The 16,548-nt window shown below is 37.6% G+C and overlaps 1 non-coding gene across 1 annotated transcript; it reads right to left on the reverse strand.

Annotated features, from left to right (window-relative positions):
- Positions 1–404: 404 nt before the first annotated feature.
- Positions 405–476, reverse strand: TRNAC-GCA (transfer RNA cysteine (anticodon GCA)). Its single transcript has one exon. It is a non-coding gene; the product is annotated as a tRNA-Cys (tRNA).
- Between the last annotated feature and the right edge of the window lie 16,072 nt (positions 477–16,548).

Consider the following 16,548-nt stretch of genomic DNA (forward strand, 5'->3'; position numbering starts at 1 on the left):
GCTGTTTTCCTGCAAGAGGTGAGCATCCCCTTTAATGACCCTAATGTGTCCTCCGGTCCTTGTTTTCTTATGCTGCTTGAGTTATTCCCCCAAAAAGAAAAAATAAGAGTGATCCCTGTATATTCACTAAAGGAAGACATCTGGAGAGTTGTCTTTGTTTTTCTTCGGTTTTCATCTGGATGTTTGGCATCAAGTCAAAAGTTTTACTCCGAGAAGTTTTACAAAGCGAGTCTATTTAGTGTTTTACTTCCTTTCCACTTTGTAATAATGCGCTAGTGTTAGTCGCTCCGTCGTGTTTGACTCTTTGTGAACTCATGGACTGTAAGCCCACCAGGCTCCTCTGTCTATGGAATTCTCCAGGCAAGAATACTGGAGTGGGTTGCCATGCCCTTCTTCAGGGGATCTTCCTAAACTGGGGATCGAACCCAGGTCTCCTGCATTGCAGGCAGATTCTTTACCATCTGAGTCATCTGGGAAAACCAATACACTAGAGTCTCAATTAAATGCCACCCCAGGCTGCTTGCTGGGAACAGTGTTACTGGGGAATGTAGATGTGATTAGCTACATTGGGATGCTCATCACCACAAGAATAAATTCCCTCTTAAGCCTAAACCAGTGGACCTACTTTAGAAATAACCTCATGCCTTGTTCTGTCAAATTGCAACAAGATTCTAATATCTAATCCTTGGATCTGACAACCACTGTTCCTACTGTTTGCTGATTTGCGACATGAAACACAATCATTTGTCATTTTTGTTGAAATGCGTAGTTGAATGCCCTATGTCCCCATCTTGGTACCACAGTTTTGTTGTCTCATTGCTGTCGCATGTGCTTTTCTTAAGGAAAATAAAATTGTTTGCAGATTTGGAAATTTGCAAGTATCTTGGGATATAACCCTTGTGAATGCTGGGAGTCTATCTTTCTCTCTGAAAAGGAGAATGGTCTCTGAACTCAGAGTTCAATGCTTTATACTTTGCAAATAAAGTAAAGCAAAAACACTTCAGGGTGCCTGTAGCATATATTAATATTCAGTGAATATTTATGTATACAGTTACTAACTATATATAATACACATATTATAATATATAATGTATATTATTTTTTAAGTATTTTTCTTTATTTTTCCTGAGATGGTCTTCTGCATCAGTGAAGCACATACAGAATGAACATATTAAAGCAAATAGAATAATAAGAAGTATAAAGATTAGAAAGTGATGCTAATTTTCATTATTTCCTGATTATATTAATACTAGAGAATGAGGAAAAAAATAACCATAACACCATTGCAGTTAGAAATTCTGACAAGATTGTCCTCAAATTAAATTTTAAGTCAGGGTAAACCACCTGGAAATAAATGCCCAGACATATTTGAAGAAAATTTTTAAATTCCACATTGAACCTAAAAGGCTTAAGTATGTATTAAGAACCGACCTGTTTTTAGCTAAGACTCAGCTTTGTATAGCTAGATCAGTGTTTCTCAACTGTATTTACAATATTGCCTCTAAAGGAACTTTTTTGGGTGTATTTTTTTCTTAATCTCCTTCTCCAATTAAATTTTAATATCACAGATACACTAAATATCTGTTTATATACTATCAATTTATCTGTGTTTTATACAGAAAAAGAGTAAGTTTTTTTAAAAAGAAGATAAATTTTTTGACCTCCAAAAACTAGATTTTGTTCCTTTAAGTTGTAATTATCCCTGTTGAGAAAGCATGAAATACACATTCTCCCTTAATTTATTCATAACTTTAATTCAATGTCAATCAAAATATGCACAATAATTTTTTTTAACTTTTTATTTTGTTTTGGGGTAAAGCCGATTAACAATGTGATTAACAATGTTGCAATGGTTTCAGGTGAACAGCTAAGGGACCCAGCCATGCATACACCTGTATCCATTCTCCCCCAAACTCCCCTCCCATCCAGGCTGCCACATAACATTGAGCAGAGTTCCCTGTGCTATAACATTAGGTTCTTGTTTGTTATCCGTTTAAAATACAGCAGTGCCTACGTGTCCTTCCCAAACTCCCTAACTTTTCTTTCTTCCCATCCTTCTCCCTAGCAACCATAATTTCATTCTCTAAGTCCCAGCAATACTTTTTGATGATGGATACACTGATTTAAATTACAAGACTAGCTAGAAAAGTTTCAAAGTATAAGAATTCCGAGGCACACTAGCTCTATTAGGAGTATTAGACATATTGTAGAAAAAGTCATAAATATTTATGCAATAGATTTTCAAGGATAGATATTTTATAGAGTCAATACATAGTGGAATTTAATATGATAAAAAGTAGATTATCAAACAAATGTATTTTGACCAACTGACTAACCAGAAGAATGAGAATGAGGAGTTTATCTCTATTACACTCTTTACACCAGAATAAATAAAATGGTCAAAGATTTGAAGACAAAATGAGATACCATACAAGTATGGAAGAAAATATAGGAAAAAAATTTTATATTTTCTTGGAGGGAAAGTTTGGACACAAAATCCAGAAGCCATAAAATTAAAGACAAATAGCTGTGCATTGAAGTGAAAATATTTGCATAGCTAAAAATAACACAAATGAAGTTAAAAGACAGACAACACATCAGGAAAAAAAATATTTGCATTGTGTGTATATAGGTATATATATATATATAATATATATATGATGGCTAATATTCATAAGATATATTGAATTCTAATAAATCAATAATAAAAAATACTAATGACCCCAGAAATATGGGCAGGAGAAAGAAAATAAATGAAATTGCAAACAACTTCAAGCCATAAAAATAGTGATCATCCACAAAATAAAACTTGAAGGAACATTTTCATGTATCTGGTAAAGCTGCAAATATTTTGTAGTATAATGTCATTGAGAATGTGTGAAAACAAATTCTTACCCATTTTTACTAAAGGTATTAATCAGCAAAGTCTATTTTTCAAAAATAATTGGTTAATTTCTATGAAAATTAAAACTTCACACACCCCCTGACTAGTATTTTTAGACCTAAGTATTTATATTGCAGATATATTCATATTTGTAGTTAAAGACAGTTTTTTCTAAAATGTTCACAGCAGCATTTTTGTAATAGCAAAGAGTATAATTTCAAAAATAAAAGACTACTTGTATGATTATAATACATTCATATAATAGAATTCAATGTTGCTATTAATGAAGAATGATTTCCAAGACATTTTAAGGGAGGGAAAAACAAATCTGCTGAAAATCACATAGTATGTGTGAAAGCTAATGTTATATGTCAACCTGGCCAGATCATGACCTGAAAGTTGTTTGTTCAAACACTAGCCTAGTTATTGCTCTGAAGATATTTGTAGATAGAATTAATAGTTATAATTAGTTAACTTTAAATAAAATGCATCACCCTTGATAATGTAGGTGGGTCTTATCTAATCAATCAAAGGCTTTAAGAGTAAAACTGTGCTTCCCTATAGAAGAAACTCTTCTTTAAGACAGTAACATAGTTTCCAGCCTGCTCTATAAATTTCAGATTTTCCAGTTTCCACAACTGGGTGAACCAATTTCTTTAAAATCTCACCCTCCCCCACACCCCGAGGTATAAAGTGACTTGTTCTGTGAATTCTGTTTCTCTAGTGAATGCTGGCTGACACAGTGAAGTATTATGTCTTCTTAAAAACTTGTGTATGAAAACAAAAAACAAAAAACTTGTGTATGTTATGATTATATGTTCAGTGATTGCCTCTGGAGAGACATTCAAGAGATTAGGAACAATGGTTGTTTTTTTGGGGGGGATAGTATGAGGGTGGTATGTTTGTTTTTAATTTATTTTTCTGAAATATAGTTGATTTACAATGTGTTAATTTCTGCTATACAACAAAGTGATTCAGTTCTACATATATGCACGTTGGAAAAGAATGTACACATATATATATTCTGTTTCATGCACTTTTCCATTATGATAAATCACAAGATATTGGTTATAATTCACTGTACTATACAATAAGATCTTGTTATTTATCCATTCTATATATAATAGTTTGCATTTACAAATTCCAGACTCCCAGTCTATTACTTCCCACTCCCTCTCCCCACTGGCAACCACAAGTGTGTACTCTGTCTGTGTCTGCTTCTGCTTCATGGTAAGACTGCCGGGAGAAATATCAATAGCCTCAGATATGCAGATGATAACACCCTTATGGCAGAAAGTGAGGAAGAACTAAAGAGCCTCTTGATGAAAGTGAAAAGGAGAGTAAAAAATCTGGCTTAAAACTCAACATTCAGAAAACTAAGGTCATGGCATCCGGTCCCATCACTTCATGGCAAATAGATGGAGAAACAGTGAAAACAGTGGCAGACTTTATTTTTGGGGGCTCTAAAATCACTGCAGATGGTGACTGCAGCCATGAAATTAAAAGACACTTGCTCCTTGAAGAAAAGCTATGACCAACCTAGATGGCATATTAAAAAGCAGAGACATTACTTTGCCAACAAAGATCCCTCTAGTCAAGGCTATGGTTCTTCCAGTAGTCATGTATGGATGTAAGAGTTGGACCATAAAGTAAGCTGAGTATCAGAGAATTGATGCTTTTGAACTGTGGCGTTGGAGAAGACTCTTGAGAGTCCCTTGGACTGCAAGGCGATCCAACCAGTCAATCCTAAAGGAAATCAGTCCTGAATATCCATTGGAAGGACTGATGCTGAAGCTGAAGCTCTGATACTCTGGCCACCTGATGCAAAGAACTGATTCATTTGAAAAGACCCTGATGCTGGGAAAGATTGAGGGCAGGAGGAGAAGGGGATGACAGAGGATGAGATGGTTGGATGGTATCACTGACTCAACGGACATGAGTTTGAGCAAGCTCCGGGAGTTGGCGATGGACAGGGAAGCCTGGCGTGCCGCAGTCCGTGGGGTTTTCAAAGAGTTGGACATGAGTGAATGAACTCAACTGAACTGAACTGAAGTCACTTCAGTCATGTCCGACTCTTTGTAAACCCCATGGACTGTAGCCTGCCAGGCTCCTCTGTTCATGGGGTTTCCCAGGCAAGAGTGCTGGAATGGGTTGCCATTTCCTTCTCCAGGGGATCTTCCTGATCCAGGGATCAAACCGGCATGTCTTGTGCCTCCTGCATTGGCAGACTGGTTCTTTATCACTAGCACCACCTGATAGGTTCATTTGTATCATATTTTAGATTTCATGTATAAGTGATGTCATATGGTATTTGTTTTTATCTTTCTGACTTATGTCACTTAGTATAATAATCTCTAGTTACATCCATGTTGTTGCAAACAGCATTATTTAATTCTTTTTAAGGCTGAGTGGTATTCCATTGTATATATGTATCATATCTTCTTTATTCATTCATCTCTCAATGGACATTTAAGTTGTTTCCATTTCTTGGCTATTGTGAATAGTGCTGCTATGAACATAGGGATGCATGTATCTTTTTGAATTATAGTTTTATCCAGATATATTCCCCAAAATGGAACTCCTGGATCATATGGTAATTATAATTTTTATTTTTATTTGAGGAATCTCCATACTGTTTTCCATAGTGGCTGCACCAATTTACATTCCCACCAACATAGTAGAAGTTTCCCTTTTCTCCACATGCTCTCCAGCTTTTGTTATTTGCTGATTTTTAAGTGATGGTCATTCTGACTGGTATGAGATGGCACCTTGATGTAGTTATGATTTACATTTCTCTAATAATTAGTGATGTTGAACATCTTTTCATGTGCCTGTTATTCATCTGTGACTCTTTGAAGAAATGTTTGTTTAGGTCTGACCATTCTTTGATTGGACTATTTGCTTTTTTGTTGTTGACTGGTATGAGCTGTTTGTACATTTTGGAAATTAAGCCCTTGTCAGTGGCATCATTTGCAAATACTTCCTCCCCATCTGTAGGCTGTCTTTTCACTTTGTTTATGGCTTCCTTTGCAGTACAAAATGTTGTAAGTTTGATTAGGTCCCATTTGTTTATTTTTGCTTTTGTTTATTGCCTCAGGAGACTGACCTAAGAAAACACTGGTATGATTTATGTCAGAGAATGTTTTGCCTAAATTCTCTTCTAGGAGTTTTATGGTATTGTGTCTTATATTTAAGTGTTTAAGACATTTTGAGTTTATTTTTGTGTATGGTGTGAGGGTGTGTCCTAACTTCTGTTGGTTTACATGTGACTGTCCAATGTTCCCATCACTACTTGCTGAAGAGGCGATGTTTTTCCCACTGTGTATTCTTGCCTCTTTTGTTGAAGGTTAATTGACTGTAGGTGTGTGTGTTTATTTCCAGACTTTCTCTGAGGAACAGTGGTTGTTTAAACTCGTAACTCCACATATGGTTCCTAGACTTGCGGCATCAAGTTGGGAATGAGTTAGAAATGCAGAATTGCAGGCCCCACTTCAGGCCCGTGGAGTCAGATCAGCATTTTAACAAAATGCAGAATTGGAGAACCACTGGCAAGGGGATTAGGGAACATGGATGCAGAGAAAGGGCATCGCTTCTTCAGCCTGGACTCCGTGCACTAGTGGAATCTTCCTCTTTTCTTCCTCCTCCATCCTCTGCCTCCCTAACTCACTCATCTCCTTATTCACACTACCTATGACATGCTTCTTATTGATATATCCTTTTCTCTTTCAGCTATTTTATAATTTTCATTTTGGAGAGTAAAGTTTAGTAGTCCAAATTAATTTCTGCTCACTTGTTAGGATTTCCTACCCCCTGTTCTTGCTGACTCCACTCTACACCCTGGAGCGTGGAGGCAGGGACAAGATATGGAGAACAGATACTCTGTGCTTGGCTTTGCTATATTTTCCTCAGCAACTGAGAGGGGGATGCTGCACTGTCAAAGAGGAGGGATGGGGTTTTTGTTGTTGCTGTTTATGCTCCTGTTTTGAGCAGAAGAAAATTTTTAAATATCTGAAGGTTTAATTTAATAACATGACATATCAGCAGATATTGAAAATTTTTAACTTGGGGAGCTTTTAAAAGTGGCATAATTGACTGCAGAGGTCAGTGGAAGATGAATTGATCTTATTAGAGGACAAATTATCCAATAGGGGCTCACCTGGTTTAGAGAAAAGCTGTAAGTTAAAGAAGAAGAAAGGAAAGAAATGTAAGAAAGATGACCTTGGGGAAAAAAATCCAGCATGAATAAAATCTGAAAATTTTGCTTATTCTTGCTCTTGAGCGATGACTCTTGCAATGTTTCCAAAGAATAAATGAGCCTGAAGCCTGATACAACTCAATATGACATTAGAGTTTGTCTTCTAACAGCTCTAAGGCCATTCAAAGAACTCAGCCTCCAAACGGATTTGCTAGGCTGCTCTGTGGCTTAGAGAAATGAGTTTCCATTTTGTAGACAGTCTTCACTATTACTAAGCTCTAACCTTGACGTTCAAACACATTCTGCAGTGCATTGCCCACAAATAACCACCCTCAACGTCAAAGACCTTCCTGTCTCCACCTGTTGAAGTGTTTTCTGAGCACTTTAAGCCTACAGGCCAATCAAACCCCATCTGTATAGCATAGTTCAGTGACACAGACATAATTCGGCAAGACACTTCTTATTGCAGGCAGCAAAGGGCAGGTGGGAATGTTATGCTAATTTTAAATATTACTGGTCTGAACCTTTTCAGTCCCACAGTCGTTAAAAATCAGGCCCAAGCCTGAACCTGGGCATAGCATTACTCCAAAGAAATGTGCATTTATATTAATATTTAAGAACTTTATTATAATATTATAGCCCATCTGACTCTGATGTTATCATGTAATGGCAGAGATCCTGTTAGCCAGATACAGAATAATAGCTTACTGTTGGACTAGAAATTGTTGGTACTTCAAAGACATAATCTGTGAATTACCTCCAAAGCATGGAGAATCCCAGTATTTTGATATACCCCAATGGTAAGGAAATAGCAACCCACTCCAGTACTCTTGCCTGGAAAATCCTGTGGACAGATGAGCCTGGTAGGCTGCAGTCCAAGGAGTTGCAAAGAGTCGGACACGACTGAGCATAACCAATGGTATATGCAAAGATTTCCCATTATGGTTCACAAATTTTATTTTTATAGTAGTAAATTTTTTTTCAAATGTAATTTTAGATAGAACCTTTACATTTAGAATAGAAAGTAAACATGCTATTAAGGCAAAAAAGTTGTCCCAAACTGCTACCTGTCTGTATCAACTGCCTCTAACCCCATGATGTACTCTGAAGGACAATTGTATGATTTCCAGGCTCCCTGGAATATAATCTGCAAACTACTCATTTAGATGAAAACCAATTTTAATTTAGTGTTCTCAGTTTCCCTGTTTTCTTAAGTTCTCCTGCTAGATCCTTATCTTCTTTTCTTTTTTTCAACTTTTAAAAAAACATATATTTATTTATTTCTAGCTGTGCTAGATTTTTGTTGCTCCATGGGCTTTTCTCCAGTTGCAGTGTGAGGGGGCTACTCGAGTTGCGTTATGCAGGCTTCTCATTGCAGTGGCTTATCTTGTTGCAGAACGCAGGCCCTAAGGTGTAGGCTTCAGTAGCTGTGGCATGGAGGCTCAATGGTTGCAGTCCATCGGGTCTCCAGAAGTGATAAATCCAGACTTGCTTGCACCATAATGACAAATGAACTCCTTTTGGTGTCAGGTTGCGACACCAGAGAAGCCTGAGGGCGGAAGGGGATCCTAGTGACGCCACCTGAGCAGGGACTTTCAGGTTACCCTAACCTGCAGCCCACACTGCACCCCTAACCAGAGTGAAAGACAGAAAGATGTACCCGAGGCAGGTAAGCTGTTTGCCCTAAACAAAATGACTGTAGCAGCCATGCTTCTTCAGGATTAATAACAATTGCTATTGCTTTTTTATTTTGGGTAACTATTCCTTTTTTGCTATTAGCTACCATTTCTTATTGCCATATGCTTTTTTGTGGCACTATTTCAAACTCTCACCAAACCGTTTCACTTCCACAATGAGTTTGAAAGCTGATTGCTTTGCATAGTTGCTTAGTATTATACATAAATTAAAAGTCCACAGGCCCTGAGTGGAAGCTTGAAATAATTTTTAAGAAACACCGGAGGATGCTAAACTAAAATTATCATGGTCATTATTTCACTATGTATGTAAGTATATGTAAGTCAAAACATCATGCTGTATATCTTAAATTTATACAGTTAGCTATGTCAATTATATCTCTGTAAAACTGAGGGAAAAAACTTAGGACATTTAAAGAAGCACAGGATGTTATGACTGTTGATATGTCCATTTAGCCTACACAGTGGCCCTGTATTTCCTCTTAAATTTCCTATTCTCATGTTTTAGTTGAGTGAAATGGTGAGAGAGCCAAAGTATAAACTAACATGGGCTATTGTTTTGATTTAACATGAGCTGTTATTTTATTACTATTGTTTTTATAATTTTATAATGAGGTAAGAAATTTAAAACTATGTCATATTAATATTATAAGTAACATAATATTAAATTAAACATATTAAAATTTAAAACTGCCATATTGATAGTATAATTAATATATTAATATGTCATATTAATTATTATAGCTTTATATTGTAATTTGAGAATTATATCCAGTACATACATGTCAAATTAGTACAAATTAGTACCAATTGTTTTACTTCAGTTTCATTAAGTTACAAGAAAAATAAAGAACTGTTAAGCCATACATAATAAGATAATATAAACAAAACTCCCAATACAGGATTCCTGATCTGTGTTCCCAGAAAAGAAAGATATTTATTTTGAAAATGAACAATTTAAATCAAATATCTGCTTCCTTCAAAATGTTTTAAAAAAAAGTAGTAAGGACAAAAGTAATAATGGGGGGAAAATAAGTTCAACTTCAAATGGCTTTTATCTTTGGTACAGGCTCTATTAGGTCAAATTAAGCAAAGATTAAAATGCAAATATTGATTTAGATTAAAATGTAAATATTGATTTTGGTGTCAGCTGGATTTCTAGAGTCTTTGAAATGTTTAGCAAATAGTCTGCACATTTCTTTTTCTTTTTTTTGGACAGTGCACTGTTGCCAACATCTCTTTGATTTGCACATCTGGAATCACTAAAGCATATAGCTGGGAAGAGCTGCCAGTAATATTTTTGTTTTCTTGACTGGAATTAGAACATTGACCTTACTAAAAGATAATTATCTGGGCAAGTTAATGATGAAATCTTGAATGATGACAATATGGAGGCTCAGGCAGTGGTGAGCATGGAATTTGGAATTGAATTTGTCACTGTACTTCTCTGAGTTTTATGAGATGCTGTTGAAGACATCACACCATCTTTGTCAAACCTCCTGGGTCTCATGTCTGCTCACACACAGAGCAAGTTATGGCCTTCTGCCTCTGAGGCTGATCAGAGTCTTATCCACACAGGCCATAGGTGAGAGAAGAGAGTATGGCCCACTCTCTTGCCAGCAGTTCACCCCAAGTGCAAATACAAGACACAGAAATCAACAGTAAAGTGCTATAGAGGAATCACCCTGTGTCTCTGGAGAACATAGCAAGAAAGAAGACAGAGACTTTGCAAATTCAGTGGGTTAGAAATAGTCTAGGAAAGCAAAGAGGAAAATAATATGGCAGAGATTTTGTTTTAATATCTCTAAGCTTTCCTTCACAAAAAGAACAGCTCATGTAAAGAAACACTGATGAATTCAGGAAGGTCAACTGCTTAAACGGTTTTTCCTTTTATGTCATTTAACAAACACCAGAGTGTAAATTAATATAAACACTTTGAAAATATTTCTGGCGGTGCCTATGAAAGTTGTAATAGATATGACACAGCAATTTGTCTCCTGGCAACATACCAAATGGAAATGAAGACTTAGCTAGCTTTACCCAGAGACACATATCAGAGTGCTCATTCCAGCTTTATCCGTAAAGACCCCAACATAAATAATCCAAACTTCTACCAGCAGTGGAATGGGTCAATGCATTGTGGTTTAACCATAGAATGCAATATTCAAAGCAAGAAAAAGAACTAAATAGTGTTACACACAAGACCATGGGTGTATCTCTGGACATGAAATTAAATGATAGAAATCCAATACAAAAGAGTACAATTCTGTAATTCTATTTATATGAAGTTCAAAAGTAAACTAAATTTATCTATTGTGATTGGAGGTCAGGTCAGTCAGCCTGGAGTGGGGAACCTAGGGAGCTTTGCCAGGTGCTTGAAATGCTCTATGTCTTGACCTTGATGCTCATTTCAAAGAACATATTAATCAGTTCAGTTCAGTCGCTCAGTCATGTCCGACTCTTTGCGACCCCGTGAATCACAGCATGCCAGGCCTCCCTGTCCATCACCAACTTCCAGAGTTTACTCAAACTCATGCCCATCGAGTTGGTGATGCCATCCAGCCATCTCATCCTCTGTCGTCCCCTTCTCCTCCTGCCCCCAACCCCTCCCAGCATCAGGGTCTTTTCCAAAGAGTCAACTCTTTGCACGAGGTGGCCAAAGTATTGGAGTTTCAGCTTCAGCATCAGTCCTTCCAATGAACACCCAGGACTGATCTCCTTTAGGATGGATTGGTTGGATCTCCTTGCAGTCCAAGGGACTCTCAAGGGTCTTCTCCAACACTACAGTTCAAAAGCATCAATTCTTGGGCACTCAGCTTTCTTCAAAGTCCAACTCTCACATCCATACATGACCACTGGAAAAACCATAGCCTTGAGTAGACGGACCTTTGTTGGCAAAGTAATGTCTCTGCTTTTTAATATGCTGTCTAGGTTGATCATAACTTTCCTTCCAAGGAGTAAGCGTCGTTTAATTTCATGGCTGCAATCACCATCTGCAGTGATTTTGGAGCCCCAGAAAATAAAGTCTGACACTGTTTCCACTGTTTCCCCATTTATTTCCCATGAGGTGATGGACATATTAATACATGTGCTAAAATTCTTCAGGCTGCACACATTGGGTCCTTTACCAAAAGGTATATTTCAATTAGCAAGAAAAATCATAGAAGTCAATAACATATAACTAAAATGTAACATTACTATTGAAATTAATGATACATTGTCATTATCTTCATTATGAGACAGATTCTTAAGTTGGTTATATAAACATTTCTGGAGCCAAACATCCAAATGAGTGAAGTCATTTAAAGCAGCCACCCTGGAGGCCACTACTAAAATTACACTGACATTGCTCTCTAATTTTTTGAGTTCTTTTCTAGAAACTGTCTTCCTAGACTTTGGAATATTATTTTGAATATGCATAAGGGGTCAGATATTTCTCCTTTGAAAGCGTCTCAAGTTTTTGCTATGTGTAAATCGAAACTGCTTTGGGCTGTACAGAGGATTTGCAGTATGACTAATAACATTTTTGTTGTTCAGTAGTTGGGTGTGGTTGACTGAAAAATGAGGGTAATTATGTCATCTGGCTTCAAAAATATTCCTAAGGTTGACTCCAAAAAAAGATTCCAAATACGTACAGACTTTTGTGAACATTGGTGTTAAAATTTCATGGCTTACTGAAACCTCACATGTTTGCACAGTCAGAAAGAACTTGGCTCTTGGAACACAAACAAGTCCAAATCCAGAAAACTGAGTAACTCCATATTTATTTCAGCAATTCCAAAAGGAATTTACCATTGTGTACCCTTATTCTCTGGAGGTGTCACCACCTTAGTTTACTGTAGGGTAGGGAAATAACCCTAGGAGCTTTCTCTCTGGTCTAAATACATCTCACTTCTGTTTTGAAGAGACAAATGCCTTCAGGAGGGTTGGGGTTTAGAGCAGTGACGTTTAAGTCATTCTATGGTTTTCAAATCATCGATTTTTTTTTTTTATCCAACTCAATATACATTCTTTACTTTCACATCTTCCATGGTTATTTTATCACTCTCACTCTGCTATTTGAAAAAGCATTGACAGAGCCAGCAGATAAGGTTTCCCATTTTACTACTTTCCTGTATGGTGATATTGAAAGAGATGTCTGATCTTTCTTGGTCTTAGTTTTCTTATTTGTGAAATAATGATGCTATAATTCTACCTTGTCAGATTGCTGGGGGGTGTTTATGGAGCATTCTTGGCTAAAGATTAGGGGAGAGTCCCTTCTCTTTTCTAGGTCCTCTCTTAATTAATTTGCTGATTTTATAAGCCTTGAGAGAAAACTTTATACATCCAAGATGTAACAAAAAGGATTTTCTACAAGTTCTTTTAGTTGCTGCTCTTGATAATATTAGGTATTATTATTCACATATTTCTCGCATTGGATTTGCAGCCATCCCTCTGTTGGAAAGTTTCTTTCTTTGAATTATATCCAGAAGTTAAAACAGTAAAGGGGCTGACAAAGATGACACAGGTACCTTCTGGTTTCATTTCACTGGGGTCTAAATGATCCACCTCCCTCTCTTATACCTCAGTGATTGATAGTGATGACATCCAATCCCATCTCATTTGTTATATGGGGCCCTGAGATGGAGACTTCCTATCTTTTCCATCAGAAGTATGACAAAATATCAGTGTGTAACAGTCTTCATGACAGAGCAAGATGTAAATATTTTGATGAATATCTCATTCTTTCATTCTCTCTTCTTTATGTAACCTGTTTAAAACATTTCTATTGATGGAGACTAGATGGATACGGTGTTTTTAAGGTTTAAATACACTTTGACTTGAGGCTGGTTCATCTCCATTGCCCACTCCAGCACTCTTGCCTGGAAAATCCCATGGACAGAGGAGCCTGGTGAGCTGCAGTCCATGGAGTCGCTAAGAGTCAGACAGGACTAAGCGACTTCACTTTCACTTTTCACTTTCATGCATTGGATAAGGAAATGGCAACCCACTCCAGTGTTCTTGCCTGGAGAATCCCAGGGACGGGGGAGCCTGGTGGGCTGCCGTCTATGGGGTCTCACAGAGTAGGACATGACTGAAGCAATGCAGCAGCAGCAGCAGCAGCATCATCTACATTGTAACAAAGCTTTAATTTCCTAGGCATAAATTTACTTAGGTCATCAAATCAGAAGCCACCATTTAGGAGGATTATTCCAGTTACTAACAGATATTGTTTTGTTATTTAAAAAAAATTTTAATTAATTTATTTATTGGCTGCTCTTGGTGACTGTGCGCAGGCTTCCTCTAGTTGCCATGAGCCGGGGCTACTCTCCAGCGGCAGTGCATGGGCTTCTCACTGTGCTGGCTTCTCTGTGCGGCGCAGGCTCTAGGGCATGTGGGTTTTAGTAGTTGCAGCACATGGGCTCAGTAGTTGTGGCTCCCGGGCTCTGGAGCACAGGCTCAATAGTTGAGGCACGTGGACTTAGTTGCTCTGTGGTACGTGGGATCTTCCTGGATCAAGGGTCCAACTCGTGTCTCCTGCTTAGTCAGGCGGACTCTTTACCACTGATCCACCAAGGAAGTCCCTGCTTTGTTATTGAGTTTAATTAATTTCGAGATCTATGGTGTTTCCTTCTTCCATTAGTTCCTTAAACAGTATCAGATCAGATTGTTTACTTGTTTCAAGCTAAAACTACCCATGAACTAATATGTGTACCAGTTCACCTCAGGTTTCAGAACCAATGGTGACAAATCCTGGCAGTAATAAACATCAAACCAAAATACAATACACACTTCAGAGGTATGCTATTTTCCTTTCCTAGGAGAATGTAATAAATGTGGACTTCCTAGCTTTACAGGCTCTTCTAGGCCCTGAGAGAACACCAGTTGGTTGAATTAAAATGCACACATGTAATCCCTAAACCTAATGCTGAAACTATGTAGTCTTGTATTGTGTTCATACCAGTGGTCTGATATGATAGCAAGTTTCCCTTAAAGCAATGCCAGTTTTTAGTTTGTTTGACTTTGGATTTGTTTTTGTTTTTAACAACAAGTACAAACCATAGAATTTTAGGACTCCCAGGTTAAATGAGCATAAAAAACCAACTGGAACCATTGATTCACACAGAGATGTGCTGACAAGCTAAGAGGTACAAATGGCGCATAACTGCTAAAAAAAAAAAAAAGCAAGTGAACCAGTAACTTCTAAAGGTAGCAACTGGGCAATGTGAGTTTCTAGCAGAACTCACTCCTTGTTGGTGATGGGATGTTGCACATAGTGCTGTCCTATAATCTGAAAGCACATTTTTGGTTTTGCATGTTCATTCTCTAACCATTACTCTGCTTCCTCCTGCATGAACCTGCACATTGAAAGCCATGACTCAAGTTGAAGAATATTGCTGCTGACTTATTGTAAGATTCATCATGTCTGCAGTTATGGTACCCAGTTCTTATCTCCACTTCTCTGAGCAAGGGGGGCTTGTGGGATGGTCCAGTGCCTCTTGTCAGCAGATGTCAAAACACGAGTGCATTGTGGTACTCAACCAAATCCTCATGGGTTCCCTCAATTCTCCCACAATAGGGTGAAGATGATTCTTTCCTCGGGAAATCATCAAGGTTTCTAATGTTTATTCAAGTTGGATGGCCTCAAGCAATTAGGGTATACCTTAATTACTGAAGAGCAGAAACTTTAAAAGTAACCTAAACTATCTTTTTACTTCACATGTTTTATATTTCTCAACCCCCGGCAGCAGTGGGGGGGGGGGGGGGTGGTCAAAATATTTTTTCTTTCTCAATGCAATGAAATGACCTAGATTTGAAGTACAAAAAAAGGAGTTACTTTGAGGGCTTCATCAGTCAAAATACCAGCGAATGATACAGAATATTCTGCTGTGTTAATACAAATGCTTGGTGTAAAATTAGGTATTGATGAACATACATTTTTACCCTGCTTTTGCACTATTTTTCTGGTGCTGGTTTAGGATATAAAGAGACAAATTATATTTAGCATTTGTTCCAATCCAATTGGAGAAGGCAATGGCACCCCACTCCAATACTCTTGCCTGGAAAATCCCATGGATGGAGGAGCCTGGTAGGCTGCAGTCCTGGGGTCACTAAGAATTGGGCATGACTGAGTGACTTCACTTTCACTTTTCACTTTCATGCATTGGAGAAGGAAATGACAACCCACTCCAGTGTTTATGCCTGGAGAATCCCAGGGGCGGGGGAACCTGGTGGGCTGCCGTCTATGGGGGTCACACAGAGTTGGACACGACTGAAGTGACTTAGCAGTGGCAGCAGCCAATGCAATGATTACCTTCTGTAATCAATGAAGCAGTCTATCTCTTCCAAAATGAACTATAGACCTGTATGATCTAGTCTCTACTAATTTATAATGTTCAAGCATATGACTTATTCTATGGAAACAGGTATCAGATGTCTGTGATTGGTCTCCATGTGCAAGCCTCTCCACTAACAATTGCAAAACAGATTCAATTTCCTCCAGACTTCTTCAGAAGGGGTTCAAATATGATACAAACTAGCTTATTTCTGCCAAAAAGAAATGTCTTGCATTTCAGGTTCTAAGCAGTGCAGAATGGCAGAAGGCCAGGATGATTCTAGGAAAGTGATGTTTTAACTTCAACCTTGGGAAGTAATAGCTTTTATCAGAAACAATGGGGTTATGGGAAGCAAATTAGAAAAAGATGAAGGCCTTGTGATTTGGTATCCCCTCTGAGTGATAGTTCAACTAGGACTCAAACTTCTGGCAGTTATGATATTCTAGATGCTATTCTAGA

Source organism: Muntiacus reevesi, chromosome 3 (genome assembly GCF_963930625.1).
Source record: "Muntiacus reevesi chromosome 3, mMunRee1.1, whole genome shotgun sequence".
Taxonomy (NCBI): Eukaryota; Metazoa; Chordata; class Mammalia; order Artiodactyla; family Cervidae; genus Muntiacus; species Muntiacus reevesi.